The sequence below is a fragment of the Arachis stenosperma genome, chromosome 10 (genome assembly GCF_014773155.1).
Source record: "Arachis stenosperma cultivar V10309 chromosome 10, arast.V10309.gnm1.PFL2, whole genome shotgun sequence".
NCBI lineage: Eukaryota > Viridiplantae > Streptophyta > Magnoliopsida > Fabales > Fabaceae > Arachis > Arachis stenosperma.
Genome location: NC_080386.1, coordinates 97,968,243 through 97,984,113, shown reverse-complemented (window position 1 = coordinate 97,984,113; position 15,871 = coordinate 97,968,243). Strand labels below are relative to the sequence as shown.

The 15,871-nt window shown below is 37.0% G+C and overlaps 1 non-coding gene across 1 annotated transcript; it reads right to left on the bottom strand.

Annotated features, from left to right (window-relative positions):
- Window positions 1-15,405: 15,405 nt before the first annotated feature.
- LOC130958404 (small nucleolar RNA R71) lies at window positions 15,406-15,509 on the bottom strand. Its single transcript, XR_009077528.1, has one exon. It is a non-coding gene; the product is annotated as a small nucleolar RNA R71 (small nucleolar RNA).
- Between the last annotated feature and the right edge of the window lie 362 nt (window positions 15,510-15,871).

The following is a 15,871-nucleotide window of genomic DNA, read 5'->3' as shown; positions in this document are numbered from 1 at the left end:
ACACTAGACATGGCCAGAGGCCAGCCAAGCCTTAGCAGATCACTGCTCCAAAAGCAAGATTGATAAAAAATCGACAAGCTTCTGTGATGATAAGTTGAAACCTCGGTCCAATGAGATTAGACATGGCTTCTCAGCCAGCCAGATTTCAACAAATCATCATGAAACTCTAGAATTCATCTTCAAGAATTTCGAAAAAAATAAATGCCTAATCTAAGCAACAAGATGAACCGTCAGTTGTCCATACACGAACAATCCCCGGCAACGGCGCCAAAAACTTGGTGCTGTTGCCGGATCAAAACATGGCACTGTTATTGCAGGGAACAAATGCGAAACCGTAGTTAGGACACTTAAGTCCCCGGCAACGGCGCCAAAAACTTGGTGCACGAAATTGTGATCACTACTTTTTAATACACAAAACAATCCCCGGTAATGGCTCCAAAGACTTGGTGCTCAATACCATGGCATAAACACAACTTCGCACAACTAACCAGCAAGTGCACTGGGTCGTCCAAGTAATAAACCTTACGCGAGTAAGGGTCGATCCCACGGAGATTGTTGCTATGAAGCAAGCTATGGTCACCTTGTAAATCTCAGTCAGGTAGACTCAAATGGGTATGGTGATAAACGAATAAAGTATAAAGATAAAGATAGAGATACTTATGTATATCATTGGTGAGAGCTTCAGATAAGCGTCTGAAGATGCCTTTCCCTTCCGTCTCTCTGCTTTCCTACTGTCTTCATCCAATCCTTCTTACTCCTTTCCATGGCAAGCTTATGCAAGGGTTTCACCGTTGTCAGTGGCTACCTCCCATCCTCTCATTGGAAATGTTCAACGCACCCTGTCACGGCACGGCTATCCATCTGTCGGTTCTCAATCAGGCTGGAATAGAATCCAGTGATTCTTTTGCGTCTGTCACTAACGCCCCGCCTTCAGGAGTTTGAAGCACGTCACAGTCATTCAATCATTGAATCCTACTCAGAATACCACAGACAAGGTTAGACCTTCCGGATTCTCTTGAATGCCGCCATCAGTTCTCGCCTATACCACGAAGATTCCGGTTAAAGAATCCAAGAGATATTCACTAGAGCCTCGTATGCTTGTAGAACAAGAGTGGTTGTCAGTCACTTTGTTCATAAGTGAGAATGATGATGAGTGTCACTGATCATCACATTCATCAAGTTGAAGAACAAGTGATATCTTGGACAAAGAACAAGCGGAATTGAATAGAAGAACAATAGTAATTGCATTAATACTTGAGGTACAGCAGAGCTCCACACCTTAATCTATGGTGTGTAGAAACTCCACCGTTGAAAATACATAAGAACAAGGTCTAGGCATGGCCGAATGGCCAGCCTCCCAAAGAGGGTTCAATCATAAAAACATGATCAAAAGATATAAATACAATAGTAAAAGGTCCTATATATAGAAAACTAGTAGCCTAGGGTATACAGGGATGAGTAAATGACATAAAAATCCACTTCCGGGCCCACTTGGTGTGTGCTTCGGCTGAGCAAATGAAGCATTTTCGTGTAGAGACTCCTCTTGGAGTTAAACGCCAGCTTTTATGCCAGTTTGGGCGTTTAACTCCCATTTGGGTGCCAGTTCCGGCGTTTAACGCTGGAATTTCTTGAGGTGACTTTGAACGCCGGTTTGGGCCATCAAATCTTGGGCAAAGTATGGACTATCATATATTGCTGGAAAGCCCAGGATGTCTACTTTCCAACGCCGTTGAAAGCGCGCCAATTGGGCCTCTGTAGCACCAGAAAATCCACTTCGAGTGCAGGGAGGTCAGAATCCAACAGCATCTGCAGTCCTTTTGAGTCTCTGGATCAGATTTTTGCTCAGATCCCTCAATTTCAGCCAGAAAATACCTGAAATCACAGAAAAACACACAAACTCATAGTAAAGTCCAGAAAAGTGAATTTTAACTAAAAACTAATAAAAATATAATAAAAACTAACTAGATCATACTAAAAACATACTAAAAATAATGCCAAAAAGCGTACAAATTATCCGCTCATCAAAGGTCTAAACCTTGTCTGTGGTATTCTGAGTAGGATTCAATGATTGAATGACTGTGACGAGCTTCAAACTCCTGAAGGCTGGGCGTTAGTGACAGATGCAAAAGAATCAATGGATTCTATTCCAACCTGATTGAGAACTGACAGATGATTAGCCGTGCCGTGACAGGGTGCGTTGAACATTTTCACTGAGAGGACGGGATTGTAGCCACTGACAACGGTGATGCCCAACATACAGCTTGCCATGGAAAGGAGTAAGAAGGATTGGATGAAGACAGTAGGAAAGTAGAGAGACGGAAGGGACAAAGCATCTTCATACGCTTATCTGAAATTCCCACCAATGAATTACATAAGTATCTCTATCTTTATCTTTATGTTTTATTCATCATTCATAACCATTTGAGTTTGCCTGACTAAGATTTACAAGGTGACCATAGCTTGCTTCATACCAACAATCTCCGTGGGATCGACCCTTACTCGCGTAAGGTTTATTACTTGGACGACCCAGTGCACTTGCTGGTTAGTTGTGCGAAGTTGTGTTTATACCATGGTATTGAGCACCAAGTTTTTGGATTCATTACCGGAGATTATTTGAGTTGCAAAAAGTAGTGATCACAATTTCGTGCACCAGATATGCAGCAAAATTATAGGACAGATACTGCAATGAATGATTTATAGTTACGGTCTAAGGAGAGTTTTGCTATATAATCAATAAGAAATACACAACCAATATTTCACAAGTTTGTTAAAAAAAGGAATAACTTCTTTAAGATCAACTTGCCAATCTAGATGCACTCAAGTCCGAACGTGTCATGGCCTTCTTATAATAATCATAAAGAGTGTATCTGGTTTAGCATATTTAAACATCTTAGTCACCACAGTAAATTATACCTCTATGTACCACGATATTAAAATTCAAGACATAAGAGAAAAAAATTGCATGTAACATTATCCATTGTCAGATAGTTCTCTTGTTTCATTACTTTCTTCACTGATGAATGGCTTGCACGAGACAAATCTATTGGATAATGAGGATCAACCCCTTCCATTGTGTCATTTTCATCATCATCTGACGAGAACTCATCATCAGATGGTTTGACCCAAACAACACCATCACATCAGGTGATGAAGGATCACCATTCTTGTTATACTTTTATATGGAATACTCTACATATGTTGTCAAGTATTTCTTGGTCTATTCAGTTAGCCACATAAAAATTATGATCGAGGAGAACTTGAATTAGTTGGTTCATGCGATTCCAAAGTAAAATGAAAAAGATTCCAAACTCACATACCTAAATTACATAGTTGTCCCTCTATTGACAAAATAGAAAAGTATAAGTTGCTCAAAGGAGTCGTCAGTTATAAGCAGCTACTCATGTTTTTGTTTCAGCTCTAGCACCAAACAATTATCCAACTCATCAATCACGTAGAAGGTTAACCCTAATTCATTTCCATAAGTTGATACAAAACTCAATGGAAGAACTCTCTCACCCTATATTTGATGTTATTTCTAAAATTAATTCACGTCTAACAAAGCCTATTTAAAATGCATCATATAATATTACATAATATATTTGGTTATCTGCCGGTTGAAAAGCCAAAATATGAAAATCCTTTCTTTTCCTTTGTTCAAGTGTTGTTGCGTTGCTACAAACCTCCTGACAGCACAGAATGGTATCATTATAGGTTAGAGTCACCATGATAGTTATTTTAAAATATGGTAAATGGAATACACATTTTTCATACTGATGTGATACCTATTTATACAAACTAAAACGTTTGAACAACTACATAAACACAACCAAAATCTAAGACCGACCCGTTTTAAGAAAAGAACCAAGTATCTAGGTATACAAAAAACATAAACTAATTATTGAACATTATAAACTTGTCCTGAAAGCTTGACTCCTCACTCACTACTTATTTTTAACAATAGCAAATACCACTAAAAATACCACCACTTTTTAGTTAGATGCCTCTGAAATTCAAACATTCATCTAGAAATCAACAACATTAAATATAATAGAAAATGTAACTTATTACACTATTCTTTTTCTAATAATTGTTAATTCTTCCAACTAAAGTCCAAGAAACCAACTTATAAAACTGCTATACAACACATTTTAGAAATTCTGAAAACTTATGAATTCTGACCTAGATAAAAATGAAAAGATAATAAAATTGAATTAGAACATGAGAAATAATTGACAAAGCATTTAAGAAAAATCATAGATGACATAACATGAAATTTCACATGACATAAATATTTTGACAATTTAATGTGAAGGACAGTCAATAAAAAGGTAAATCACACTTCAACAAAATCCAAATTTCACTGAAGAAAACTAACCTAAACCTCAAGGTAAGAAATAAAATTACGAAGATAGAGGGTTTTCTGAAGTTTATTTTGAAAATAAGGAAAAATATTAACCATAATAATATAACCCATACCGTGAAGAGATTAAGTTAACCTTATTTTTCAGGAGGTGTTGTAATGCTGATTGTATCACAACAAAATTTTAGTCTGTACTATTTTTTCTTCTATAAATAGTTGTACCTTAAATATTGCTTTCAAAGTATAGAGATAGAAGAGTCAACGATCTTGTTGTTGCACCATTTCTTTCTTCTTTTTTCTCAAATCATTCATCGCCTTTGTTTTTATTTTTTTTTAAAGAAAGAGGATATGCATGATAAAACCAAAACAAGTTTTTTATGACAAAACTAAAGTGAATATAATCAGCTTCCTTTATTCACGATTTACTCATCTTGTTCTCTTTATGAGTTTACTGTTTACGATAATTAATTCCAAGAGCTTTGGTTAAAAAGGGATAAAATAGTTACGTATGAAACCTAGGTAAGTTTGTTCAAATTGAGGAATTTTCTACTAATGTTCATGAAGGATGTAGAAGGCTTAGAGAAGTGGGGTTGAATCTATGGCCTTCTTTTGCTTTAATGAATTAACCCTTTAACATCAAACTTTCACTTAAAATCTGTTTGAACTGTGAAGTGGAAATTTTATGAGACAATTTCATTTTGTCTCACAAATATCAGAAAACAAAACTTAGAGAAAGATAAGAAAGATGACACAAGCATGTATCTTGGTTCAATTTCCTTGTGCAATGCAACATATATCTAGTCTCCACCACAACAGTTGTGGAATTTCCACTATAGTTAAAGTATTACATACACCAATTTCTTAGGATTCACTCAATCCTTTCTCTCTCAAGTTCTTACCTAACTTGACTTGGTTATGCTAATACCTAACTCTTCACTCCAAGTACTAGCGCAACTTAGAAAGGGGCACCTCACAGGTACAAGATACAAGTCACATGAAACAACCTAAAGAATTCTGAAATCACTCTAGGCTTTTCTCTCAAGTGTGTCACTCAGCCTTTTGTCACTCATAGGCTTTTTCTTGGATTCTCACTTTCAGCCTTTTACCTCTCAAGAAATTACAGAAAGATATATGTTTAAAATGAGATACAAATTTTAAAACATGAAGGAGATTAATGCATAAACAGCCTCTGTTGCTATAAGTTGAACCGGATTCAACTGACTCTGATTAAGTTCTTCATCTTGGCGGAATGCTTCTTTTACTAGAAAACACTGTCCAAAGTTGATAAACTCTGCAGAGAAGCTCTTCAGAACAAACTCAAAATCTGGTTCTCTCTCCTTATCTTGCCATCCAAAAATTTTTTCCTTTTGTACCTTGTGCAGGATCGCAGATAGGGTTTCTCCCCAAGTCAACTTCTTGGACTTTGAGCTTTGATAATACATCCCTTTACTTTCTTCAATCAACCCCTAAATTAGGGATTTCAATTCTAATTTTCTTGCTTGACCGAGGTCAACTAAGCAGCAAAGGATTATTGTTCAGTGGTAAGCTCTAAATCCACACCATTAACAATGTGCTTTGGCTCCAAGTAACTTTGTGGACCATTGATTTATAGCAGCATAGATCAGAGATTTCTTTCTCCATTTATCCCAAAATGGTATCGCAGAAAGTTGGAAAAGAAGCGAAGAAAATAAATTGTATGCAAATGGAAATAAATCGCCTTTAACTTCTGACTAAGCTTAGCTTATTTTGATTTGGGTGATTAGACATTTGCTTTTGTGATTTACCTTTCTCTTTCTTTCTTCTCTGGTGAATGAACAAGGAAGAAGCTTTCTCTCTCTCTCTTTTCATGTTTCTGACCGAAGTAAGGTTATGAAAGATGGCTTTGGAAGGCTTCCACTTGAGTGATGCAACTTGGGCTGGATTTGCTTCACTTACCTCTCAGCCCATGTGATTTCTTTGTTATTTCTTTTGGACTTAGTTTGAGCACTTTTGTATACTTCAGCAGCTTCTGTTTCTTTGTTTCATTTAGATTGGGCTGCTCTAATCATTTGAACTTACCACACTAATCAAACACATTCAAAACTAATTGGGTGTTTAATCTAATACATTAATGTTTGTCATCCTCAATTAAGTTAGTAAATTTCTTAACTTAACAATCTCTCCCTTGATGACAAACATAATTGTGACATTGATCAATTGATTTGAATTTTAATAAAGTTAAGGCACTTCTCTTTAGCTGATGCTACATGCTTCTGACTTGCTCCCCCTTTTCTTTCCAAGAGTTATTCCCCCTGAATTTGTGCTCTTCTTTTATTTCCTGTTTACATATTCACATAGAAAACACAACAATATACCATATACAGTGTGTTGTCCATGGATGAAGCATGCAGCAAGTTTTCAAACAATTTCAATATTTCATGAAACAGAGCCCAATAATGTATAAAAACAGCAAGAATTCAGCCCAAAATAGAACAAAATATAACAGAGCAACAAAACAGAACATACATACATACACCATAATACATACATACACCATAATACTAATACTACTACTACTCCCCCTTTTGTCATCAAGGGAGGAAATACAACCAATATTAAACCTGTAGCAAGTAGTTAAGGCACGGTCTAGATAATGAGAGAACTAAAAGCAACATAAACAGTGGTTAGTCAGTTTACAGTCATCCGAGACAAAATAAGTAAGTCCAAGCACAAAATACAATTGTTCCATGAGACAATTATCAAAGGAAAAAAACATAGAAGAGATCATTAAAAAAGACATCCTTAGGCATACGAACCATCTCCCTCCGAGTCAGCAGGTTCTTCAGGGTCAGAGGCCGCATTTTCATCCTCAAGCGTGTTTTCAATGAACTTCATGAGAACTGCCACACTGTCTCTAGACTTTCTGAGGTAGTTTTCATGCTTGGCAGCTAGTTTTTTCTGCTCTTTGCTTAAGGTGATCAGATGGTTGGATTGAGAGGCAAATTTCTGCACCACATTCTTAACCACTCCATATAGAAGTTATTTGTGTCTAGTGGAGGCTGAAGTCCCAGAGGCAGATGGTGGAGAAGATTCTTCTGGTTCATTGTCGTCGTCGTCATCATCATCATCATCAAGAACCACCCTTTCAGTTCGAGTTGGTCCCTTTTTCTACTGTTTCACTTAACCGTCTCCTTTTAGATACGAGTGTTTATTTTCATATGTCTCATATGACAATTCAACACCAAAATATTCAAAAATACAGGTTAAGAACATATCATAAGGAAGAGTTTTATCTTTCTCACTTCTAATACAATCAAACATATATCTTACCATTAGGTATGCAAAAGAAATTTCAGTTTTTGTGAGAATACCATACAAACCAAGGTATTATAGAAAGACACTCTTTGATATGAACCACTCTGAGGAAGGATGAAATGGTTCACTATGCGATGGAACTGAGTACGAGTGTGACCAAGAGCTTTGTGAGTTAGTTGGAGTGATTCCATCAATCAAAGAGATGTGTTCACACACATAGGCCAGAGCATCATTGTAAAAGAGACCTTCCCTATCATTCCACTTACCAGAGGTGTAGACCACTGCTCCAACATCAGTATATTTTAGAGACTCACTAATGGTTTCTTCATTCAGAACTATGTCATAACCTTTTACATAAGAATGAACACTGCCCTCATGATAAGTCATTTTTGCATAAAACTCCTTGACTAAAGTAGGGTAAACTGGTTTTTTAATTTTAAAAGTATGGTTCCAGTCCAAAAATTTAAAATTTTCAACAAAAACAAAATCTTTCTTTTTCAAATTTGGTAAGTCAATAAAAAAAGTGGGACATATGGTACGATGACCAATAACACCTTTATAGAAATCATTGTTCATGGCAGATCAAAAACGATGAGGATTATAGTTTGAGTGGGAGGTCATGAAGTATGATTTGTGTACAAAAGAATCAATGGAAGGCTCTTTAACAGATTTGAGAGGAATGCGAGGATTTCCTCTTTGAGGGCGAGAAGGAGCAAACCTAGGTTTGGGTCTTGTAGGTTCAGGAGCAGGTTCTTCTGTAGTAGGGCGCTTCCCTTTTGAAGTGCTAGGCTTGGAAGGAGCGCTGGGAGGTGCGGTTGGCTTGGACGAAGATGGAAACCTTGAAAGGTTTTTCGTACGAGCCATAGGATCCGTGCGAGAAGGAGAGGTAGGAGGAGAAGGAGAAGGTGTAAAGGTCTGGTCTCGGGAGCGAGTAGAGGGTCTTGGCTTCTTTGGAAGTTTTAGGATTTTTGCCCTTGGACTCTTTTGGATCACGATTTTCTCCCTCATTGGAGTGAACCCAGGTTTTGAATGAAACAAAACACTAATGGTAGTGAGGAGGAACCGAAGAGGTGGAGGAAGGAGTTATCAAAAAAGAAGTTTGGTAACTGCACCAAGAAAAGATGTTTCTTGAAACATGCAACTACATCACCTATGACTAGACCTTGAAAAGACTTGACATCATGAAAAATGTGATTTAAAAAAAATTAAATATTTAAAGAATAAACAAAAGGTGATTTAAAAGGAGATTTTTCACTAAATGACAAAGCACAAAATAACACATGGATGATGTAACACTCATTGGGCCCAGAGATGGTGGAATTTAAGAAAACATATTAGACCACTGTAATTTTGAACTGAAGGGTTGGCCCAGAAGATTCAGATTGTGCAAATGAGCCAGAAAATGATATTTAGAGAGATGGTTCTTCACTTGCCCAGAATTCTCTCATTCACACCTGAGAGACAAAAACTTCAACAAAAACATCAGTAATGCGCAAATAACAAATATGGACTTAAAATCCCTAAATTAGTCCTAAGCTTGCAAAATCTGTGTTCAACTAGAGGTTTAGTAAAAATATGTGCTAATTGATCTTCTGATTTAATAAATTGAATGCTAATATTCTCTTTTAAAACATGTTCTCTTATTGAGTGAAATCTCACCTTAATATGTTTAGTTCTAGAGTGCGAAATCAGATTTTTGAAAATATTTATGGCACTCATATTGTCACATAACAGGAAAATATTTTCAGCATTTAATTTATAATCAGCAAGTTGGGTTTTCAACCAAATAAGCTGAAAGTAACATGAAGAAGCCACTATATACTTAGCCTCTGCATGGAATAAACTGCTTCTTACTTGACCAAACGTTTAAGGACTTCCCAAGAAAACAGCATATGTTTGATGTACTCCTTCTATCCACTTTATCTGGGGCAAAGTCTGCATCACAATAACCAACTACAGAAAACTCATCAATCTAATGATACAATAAACCAAAATTGGATGTGCGATGAACATATCTAATGATCCTTTTAACTGCTAAAAGATGTGATTCTTTAGGTTTTGATTGGAATCTTGAACACATTCCAACACTTTACACAATATCGGGCCTAGAGGAAGTTAGGTACATAAGATAACCAATCATTCCTTTATACTTAGTCTCATCAACATCTTTCTCAGTTTTACCCTTTTCTAATTTTGAGTTAGGGTGCATGGGTGTTTCCATGGGTTTGGCATTTTCTATACCAAATTTCTTAACTAGTTCCTTGGCATACTTTCTTGATGAATAAAAATACCATTTTCGGTTTACTTAATTTAAAGCCCAAGGAAAAAATTAGGTTCACCCATCATACTCATGTCAAATTCTCTTATCATGAGTTTTCCAAATTCAGTACAAAAGGTCTCATTTGCTGATCTAAAAATAATTTCATCAACATAAATTTGGACTAAGATGAAAGAATCATTAGAATTTTTGATAAATAGAGTAGTGTCAGTGGTGCCTCTTTGAAATCTATTTTTCAAAAAAAAAAAAGAGCTGAGTCTCTCATACCAAGTCCTAGGAGCTTGTCTCAACCCATAAAGGGATTTTGAGAGTTTGAAAACATGATTAGGAAATCCCTTATTTTCAAAACTAGATGGCTGTGCCACATACACTTTTCTATCTATTACACCATTTAGAAATACACATTTCACATCTATTTGATACGATTTGAAACCACAATGAGAAGCATAGGCTAGAAGTAGCCTTATGGCTTCCATTCGAGCAACAGGGGCAAAGGATTCATCAAAGTCTATCCCTTCCCCTTGATCATATCCTTGCGCCACTAGTCTTGCTTTGTTTCTATCAATGCTTCCATCTTCTCCAAAATTTTTCCTAAATATCCATTTGGTGCCGGTCACTTTCTTGCCATTAGGCTTTGGAACAAGTATCCAAACTTAGTTCTTTTCAAATTCACCAAACTTTTTCTTCATAGCCTTTACCCAAGAAGGGTCCTTTAGAGCTTCATTGAGGTTTTATGGCTCCACTTGAGAGAGAAAACCCAAATTTTTTTGCTTCATTTGCTTTTCTTGTAGAGGAATGTATTTTGACATTATGAGAGACATCCCCAATAACAAATTCCTATGGATAATTCTTTAAAAATTTCCACTCAGGGGGTCTTGTTGACTTAGTAGCAGATTCGGTCACAGTAGGATCCAAAGAATTTGTATTGTCAGAAATTTTGCCAGATTCATGAGACAAAATAGAATTGTCTCCTACAGAATCTCCTACAGGAGTTTTATCAGATTCAGATGGCCCAGAAATTTCTTTCTCTTGATTCTGGAATTCTCCTTCTTTGCCCTGAACTTGATTTCCTGCATCACAGTCTTTCAAGATACTTTGAACCAAGTTAGTGTCACAAAAAATAACGTGTATGGACTCCTCTATAATTCTAGCATCTTGATGATAAACTCTATAGGCTTTTCTAGTTGTGGAATATCATACAAATAAACATTCATATGTCTTTGGATAAAATTTCCCTAGATTTTCTTTGTTATTTAGGACAAAACATTTGCATCCAAAGATATGTAAGTAATTCAAATTTGGTAGGTGGCATTTCCAAAGTTCATAAGGAGTTTTCTTCAAGAATTTTCTTATGATTGTTCTATTCAAAATGTGACAAGCCGTATTCATAGCTTCAACCTAAAGAAATCTTGGAACATTGCTTTCACAAATCATAGCTCTTGTCATTTCTTGAATACTCCAATTTCTTCATTCAACAACACCATTTTGTTATGGTGTTCTTGGACAAGAGAAATTTTGTGATATTCCAATTCCTCACAAAAAGATTCAAACGATTGATTTTGAAATTTAGTTTCATGGTTACTTCTTATAGAAGCTATCTTTAAATCCTTTTCATTTTGAATTTTCTTGCTAAAAATTTCAAAAGCCGAAAAGGCTTCATTTTTATGTGCAAGAAATAAAACCCAACCAAACCTAGTATAGTCATCCACAATTACTAACCCATAATATTTACCACCTAAGCTTTGGGTTCTTATTGGACCAAATAAATCAATATGTAGTGATGAGCGGATAATTTGTACCCTTTTTGGCATTGTTTTTAGTATGTTTTTAATATCTTTTAGTTAGTTTTTATTATATTTTTATTAGTTTTTAGTTAAATTCACTTTTCTGGACTTTACTATGAGTTTGTGTGTTTTTCTATGATTTCAGGTATTTTCTGGCTGAAATTGAGGGACCTGAGCAAAAATCTGATTCAGAGACTGAAAAGGACTGCAGATGCTGTTGGATTCTGACCTCCCTGCACTCGAAGTGGATTTTCTGGAGCTACAGAAGCCCAATTGGCACGCTCTCAACGGCGTTGGAAAGTAGACATCCTGGGCTTTCCAGCAATATATGATAGTCCATACTTTGCCCAAGATTTGATGGCCCAAACCGGCGTTCAAAGTCACCCTCAGGAATTCCAGCGTTAAACGCCGGAACTGGTACCAAAATGGGAGTTAAACGCCCAAACTGGCATAAAAGCTGGCGTTTAACTCCATGAAGAGTCTCTACACGAAAATGCTTCATTGCTCAGCCCAAGCACACACCAAGTGGGCCCGGAAGTGGATTTTTATGTCATTTACTCATCTTTGTACACCTTAGGCTACTAGTTTTCTATAAGTAGGACCTTTTACTATTGTATTAGAATCTGGGTAGCTATCTTTGAGTTTCATGCTATCTTAGATCATTTGGGAGGCTGGCCATTCGGCCATGCCTAGACCTTGTTCATATGTATTTTCAACGGTGGAGTTTCTACACACCATAGATTAAGGTGTGGAGCTCTGCTGTACCTCGAGTATTAATGCAATTACTATTGTTCTTCTATTCAATTCCGCTTGTTCTTTGTCCAAGATATCACTTGTTCTTCAACTTGATGAATGTGATGATCCGTGACACTCATCATCATTCTCACTTATGAACAAAGTGACTGACAACCACTCTGTTCTACAAGCAACAAGGCTCTAGTGTTTATCTCTTGGATTCCTGATACACGATGCATGGTTGATCGCCTGACAACCGAGTGCTCGCCTGACAAACGAGCCAGCCATTCCGTGAGATCAGAGTCTTCGTGGTATAGGCGAGAACTGATGGCGGCATTCAAGAGAATCCGGAAGGTCTAACCTTGTCTGTGGTATTCTGAGTAGGATTCAATGATTGAATGACTGTGACGTGCTTCAAACTCCTAGCAGGCGGGGCGTTAGTGACAGACGCAAAAGAATCACTGGATTCTATTCCGGCCTGACCGAGAACCGACAGCTGATTAGCCATATGCTGTGACAGAGCATAGGAACATTTTCACTGAGAGGATGGGAGGTAGCCACTGACAACGGTGAAACCCTTGCATAAAGCTTGCCATGGAAAGGAGTAAGAAGGATTGGATGAAGACAGTAGGAAAGCAGAGAGACGGAAGGGAAGGCATCTTCATACGCTTATCTGAAGCTCTCACCAATGATATACATAAGTATCTCTATCTTTATCTTTATGTTTTATTCATCATCTATACCCATTCGAGTCTGCCTGACTGAGATTTACAAGGTGACCATAGCTTGCTTCATACCAACAATCTCCGTGGGATCGACCCTTACTCACGTAAGGTATTACTTGGACGACCCAGTGCACTTGCTGGTTAGTTGTGCGAAGTTGTGTTTATGCCATGGTATTGAGCACCAAGTCTTTGGAGCCATTACCGGGGATTGTTTTGTGTAAAAGTAGTGATCACAATTTCGTGCACCAAGTTTTTGGCGCCGTTGCCGGGGATTGTTCTTGAGTATGGACAACTGACGGTTCATCTTGTTGCTTAGATTAGGTATTTTTCTTCAGAGTTCTTAAGAATAAATTCTAGTGTTTCATGATGATCTGTTGAAGTCTGGCTGGCTGAGAAGCCATGTCTAATCTTATTGGACCGAGGTTTTAACTTATCATCACAAGAGCTTGTTGATTTCTATCAATCTTGCTGTTGGAGCAATGATCTGCTAAGGCTTGGCTGGCCATTGGCCATGTCTAGTGTTTTGGACCGAAGCTTTCTTTGAAAGCTTGGCTGGCTGTGAAGCCATGTCTAATTCCTGGACCGGAGTCTTAGACTAACATTGCAATGATTCCTGGAATCCAAATTGAGAATTCTGAAACCTTCATTTTCTATTTTCATCTAATTTTCGAAAAAGCACAAAAAAATTACAAAACCATAAAAACCAAAAAAAAGATTTTATGTTTCTTGTTTGAGTCTAGTGTCTAATCTTAAGTTTGGTGTCTTGCATGCCTTGTTTATATTGATCTTGGTTCTATTTTCAAGTCAATAGTACAGGGAATTGAAGATTCAGAACATGCAGCAGAGGAATTACACAGAAAAAGCTGGGCGTTCAAAACGCCCAGTGAGGAAGGACAGACTGGCGTTTAAACGCCAGCCAGGGTACCTGGTTGGGCGTTTAACGCCCAAAAAGGTAGCATTTTGGGCGTTAAACGCCAGAATGGATACCATTCTGGGCGTTTAACGCCAGGATGGCACAAGGGGGAGGATTTTGTTTTCAAAATCAATTTTTTTTAAGTTTTCAAAGTTTTTCAAAATCAAATCTTTTTCAAATCAAATTTTTTTCAATCAAATGTTTTCAAAATCAATTTCTTTCCTTTTTCAAAGATACTTACTAACAATTAATGATTTGATTGAACATCTCAAGTTTGTTGCCTTTTCTGTTGAGAAAGGTTTAATGTTTGAATCATATCTTTTCTTGTTAGGCAAGTCATTAATTTTTAAAATCAAATCTTTTTAAAATTGTTTCAAATCATATCTTTTCAATCATATCTTTTTAAAACCATAATTTTTCAATCATATCTTTTTCAAACTAGTTTTTAAATCATATCTTTTTAATTTCTAATTTCAAAATCTTTTTCAAAAATTACTTGATTTCTTCTCCACTCTTGATTTTCGAAAATCAATTAGAGTTTTTCAAAAATGTTTTCAAAATATTTCACTTGATTTTCGAAAATTTCTTCCTCTCTTCCCACATCCTTCTATTTATGGAGTATCACTCCTTCTCAATGCACAATTCGAACTCTATCTAATTAAGTTCGAATTCTTCTACCTCTTCTTTCTATTTTTCTGTTCCTCTGACACCTCAAGGAATCTCTATACTGTGACATAGAGGATTCCATATTTTCTTGTTCTCTTCTCTTTCATATGAGCAGGAACAAAGATAAAGGCATTCTTGTTGAAGCTGACCCTGAACCTGAAAGGACCTTGAAGCGAAAGCTAAGAGAAGCTAAAGCACAATTCTCTGTAGAGGACCTGACCGAATTCTTCAAAGAAGAAGAAGACATGGCAGCCGAAAACAACAACAATGCCAACAATGCAAGGAAGGTGCTGGGTGACTTTACTGCACCTACTCCCGACTTCTATGGGAGAAGCATCTCTATCCCTGCCATTGAAGCAAACAACTTTGAGCTTAAGCCTCAATTAGTTTCTCTAATGCAACAGAATTGCAAGTTCCATGGACTTCCATTGGAAGATCCTCATCAGTTTTTAGCTGAGTTCTTGCAAATCTGTGACACAGTCAAAACTAATGGGGTTGACCCTGAGGTCTACAGACTGATGCTATTCCCTTTTTCTGTAAGAGACAGAGCTAGAATATGGTTGGACTCTCAACCTAAAAAAAGCCTGGACTCTTGGAAAAAGCTAGTCAATGCCTTCTTGGCAAAGTTCTTTCCACCTCAAAAATTGAGTAAGCTTAGAGTGGAAGTCCAAACCTTCAGACAGAAGGATGGAGAATCCCTCTATGAAGCTTGGGAAAGATACAAACAATTGATCAGAAAATGTCCATCTGACATGCTTTCTGAATGGAGCATCATAGGTATTTTCTATGATGGTCTCTCTGAACTATCCAAGATGTCTTTGGATAGCTCTGCTGGAGGATCTCTTCATCTGAAGAAGACGCCTACAGAGGCTCAAGAACTCATTGAAATGGTTGCAAATAACCAATTCATGTACACTTCTGAAAGGAATCCTGTGAACAATGGGACAAATCAGAAGAAAAGAGTTCTTGAGATTGATACTCTGAATGCCATATTGGCTCAGAATAAGATATTGACTCAACAAGTCAATTTGATTTCTCAAAGTCTGTCTGGAATGCAAAATGCACCAAGCAGTACTAAGGATGCTTCATCTGAAGAAGAAGCTTATGATCCTGAGA